Source organism: Mya arenaria, chromosome 1, assembly GCF_026914265.1.
Source record: "Mya arenaria isolate MELC-2E11 chromosome 1, ASM2691426v1".
Classification (NCBI taxonomy): domain Eukaryota; kingdom Metazoa; phylum Mollusca; class Bivalvia; order Myida; family Myidae; genus Mya; species Mya arenaria.
This window is the reverse complement of record NC_069122.1, coordinates 61,685,467-61,689,651: the sequence shown is the minus strand read 5'-3', so window position 1 is coordinate 61,689,651 and position 4,185 is coordinate 61,685,467. Positions and strand designations below refer to the sequence as shown.

The window sequence follows — 4,185 nt, the reverse complement described above, 5'->3', positions numbered from 1 at the left end:
AAATTAAATCAAATTAAATTAAATTAAAAATTAAAATTAAATTAAATTAAATTAAATTAAATTTACTTAAAATAGAATTAAAATTTAATTTAAAAGAAATCAATAAAATGTTGTTTTTTTTTAAATTAAAGCTTAAATATTATTTAGTGAACGACTTAATGTTATTCTGGGAAAAGCAACCATAACAAAAAACCGATAGTATAGCATAAGTATTTAACAGCTCTCTAAGATCTTAGCTTAGTAACACATTCGTAAGACTGCTGAAAAATTATCATCCTGCTGTACCAGAATATCATATCGTATTCTATTCCTCAATCTATTCATAAATAATGCCGTAAATATATTCATAACACACAACATATGCAATGAACAATAGTATCTAGTACAGGTTAATAATCTCTGCACGCAAGAAAAGTTCTAGAACAAAATCTTATCCTGACTAAGCAAATTTCATATATCGTCCAACCATTTTTGGTTAGGACGAAGGAAGGTTATGACTTACCTGTAAGATCTGCGCTCTGAGAGTAATTTACACCAACACGGGTTAAGTATAAAATGACCACTCTCGCGCGCCCACTCCAGAAGTTATTCTGGTTATCTTACAGGTAAGAGTACAATTATTATTTTAGGAATATATTTCATTATTTTATTTAGATTCTTTTTTCATAAATTGTTTTATGTCTTTCTTATGAAAAATGTGTTGAGTTGTTTATTGAATAAGATTAAAAAAATTATTTCGTCAATATGTTTAGTATTTTATTTGAATTTCTGTTTGCTTTCATATTTCCTGAACTAATATAATTTTAGGAATTCCTCAACAGTATTGATATGTTTTAGAAATAATCATTTATATTTATTCTATTTACAATAATGAATTTTGTAACTATTCGCTATGTTAAAAATTGTATCATGATATTCATGTGTTGCTTTCAATTAAATTTGTTATTTTATTGTATAAGGTGTTTATCACAAATTGTTATCTATTGTGATTTTTCTAATAAAGAAGTTATTCTGGTTATCTTACAGTTTTGTCTTCTGGTCGTGTTTCGGATTGAGAGACATAACCTGGTACCTCTCAATGAAAATTGAAAAATGAACATGAGCTTCGCTTCCCCAGTCGGTACGAACACCAACATCAATAACGAAACCAATCCGTAACACTTGGCGGAGAACCAACTCAAAACAGGATCGGAGGACAGAAGATGAATAACAAAAATATGGGAAAAAGTGCTGGACAAAAATGCAAGTAATACAAGTTACATTTTCGCATTATGTCATATAATTTTCGGAACACTAAAATAAAAGGTGATCAGTTATCATCTTCAAAACGAAAACCAGATATATCTTCAAAGCTTCAAGAAATAATTGATACGAGTGAAAAACGTAGATCAAAACTTAGAGACGAATTTTACAGAAAACTAAATAACAGCAATACGTCCAACTCTCAGATATTAACACCACCGAATAGTACAAAAAGGTCGCTGAACTTTTCATCATAGTCAGATCTACAACCCACATCTGTAGATAATAACATTGCCGCGGAATCCGTGGACGCAATTAACATACCTCTGGAGAGTTCATTGATTGACCAAGATAATATCTACCCACAACATGTTGATAAACAGGAAGAATTTGCCATTTCGCCTGCTAAAAGTAATTCTGATATTTCGTTTAAAAATTCTGCTCCGGACTATGAAGTAACGGAAAAATCTCCAGAAGTTTTAGGGGCCATTTCTAAACACGTTTCGCATAGGCTCCCTTCAAAGTCGTTTCCAGGGACCGGGACTTCCTCCACTTCGTTTCCAGGGACCGAACGGCCGTTAAACTCGTTTCCAGGGACCGAACGGCTGTTAAACTCGTTTCCAGGGACCGGGCACTCCTCCACACCGTTTACAGGGACCGGGATTTCCTCTACATCGTTTCCAGGGACCGGACATCAGGACATTTCCAACCGTATTTCCAACCAGGATACACGGACGGACGCAAACGCAGATACCAGGACCACAGAAAGGAGGTCGAACCCAAAACAATTTAGTGACACTAGTGACAATACGCATAGTCCAAAAATGGACAAGTTAACACCGAGCGCACCTACATGTTCATCTTATAGTGTACAAGGTAATTTTTTATCTCCTCATAAATTTATTAAATTGAATTCCTATTCAGGTAAAGATTCAGAAAGTTTTACATCATTTCTTTCAAAATTTGAAATTTTTTGTATTTTAAATACTTTTTTTTAGTATACCTCCAACAAGTAAAAGCGATATTTTGAGCTTTTATCTTGAAGGAGCGGCATTAACATTTTATGATAATTTATCAGAAGATATTAAATCAGATTTCGACCAAATTATACAGGCTCTGTCGAAACGTTTTCAAACCAAAGATCTTGATTATACACTAATCTCTATTAAGCAAAAACCATTAGAAAATTCAGAGGAATATTTGACTCGTGGTTTAAAAATGGCTACCGATTTGAATTTAGACGAAAATATTTTAATTTCCTTACTAATTAATGGACTGAAAGACGATACGCGCCGTCAAGTTTTGCTTAAACAGCCAACGTCATTGTCCGAATTAAGCAAATATATCAAGTTATGTGAGATGACGAATACGTTGTCTGTTAATGCTCTTGAGACACAATTTCAAGATTTAATTCAAGAAATTAAAGATCTTAAAACAGAAGTGAGAACGAAACATGATACAGAAACAAATATTAATGCGGTACAACCACAAAACTCTTTTAATAACTATAACCGACAGCCATTCCAACGGGCAAGAATTTCCACAGCATGCCGCACCTTATTATAGAAGACAAGATACGTCTAATGTTCCCTACGAATTTCAAAAGCCACGAGTTGTAGATAGATATACTGTCAATCCTCGTTTACAAACAAATAATCCTTGCTATAGGTGTGGTCAAAATTACTCTCGAAATCATAATTGTCCAGCTTTTGGCAAGCAATGCACTTTTTGTAAACGAATAGGTCATTTTCAAAAAATGTGTTTGCATGCAAAGAAGTGACAAATTTCAATCGCCGAAAAGGATAAAATTAAGCATTTGAAGAAAAATAAGGACAAGATAATAAAGCCAAATAAGAAATCTAATCATGCAATATCGTTAGTCACAACTTTCCAGGAAAATACAATATTGGGAAATGTTGGACACTGTAGCACGTCCATTTTATTGGACACAGGAAGTAATATTTCTGCTATAAAATATGAATTCTTAGAAAATGTTGTACATATTAAATATAAAATTAGACCAATAACTTTACAATTTAAAACAGCTGTCGCTGGTTCAAATCATTCTGTTCTAGGGAAAGTGATATTACCTGTCCGTATTGAAAACACCATTGTTGACTATGATTTTTACATTATTTCAGGTTTGATTCATAATGTTCTATTGGGTATAGATTTTTTTAATGACTATAATGCATTTATTAATTTTAAGGAGCATAAATTCCATATTCCAGACATTCTAATAACATCGTTACAAAGTGATAACATGTATGATATAACAGCTAACAAACATATTAAAATGTCTGTAAATTCTATCAGGAAAATACCAATATATTTAGGAAATAAGCTTAAGAACGATACATTTGTAATCAATAGTCAAAATCAAAGTCTCCCAACAGATATTATATGTAGAAACAATGTTAATAAGACGATTTTGTTACCTTTCGTAAATGATTCGGAAGAAAAGCAAGTTATTAAAAAGGGAACAATCATAGCAAAAATTGAGAAATATAATGGCGAAAACAGCATCTTTTCATTATCTCAAAATTTCGTTCCATCTGAACCTAGAAGTACAAGTAAATCCTTCGACATAGGAAATCCACATCAATCAAATCATAATTTATTGTCAATTTTAAGCAAATATGAAGACATTTTTACAGATAAAGAGGAAGACGTAGGGCAAGTTAAAGATTTTGAGTGTAAAATAGAATTACTTCCTAATTCTATGCCTATTAGATCAAAACCTAATGCACTTAATCCTCGCATGCGTGAAATTGAAGAGAAAGAAGTAAATAAATCATAACACACAACATATTCAATGAACAATAGTATCTAGTACAGGTTAATAATCTCTGCCCGCAAGAAAAGTTCTAGAACAAAATCTTATCCTGACTAAGCAAATTTCATCTATCGTCCAACCATTTTTGGTTAGGACGAAGGAAGGAT

At 32.1% G+C, this 4,185-nt stretch overlaps 1 pseudogene; it reads left to right on the top strand.

Annotated features, from left to right (window-relative positions):
* Nucleotides 1-1,092: 1,092 nt before the first annotated feature.
* LOC128228417 (uncharacterized) lies at nucleotides 1,093-3,045 on the top strand (annotated as a pseudogene).
* Nucleotides 3,046-4,185: the final 1,140 nt, after the last annotated feature.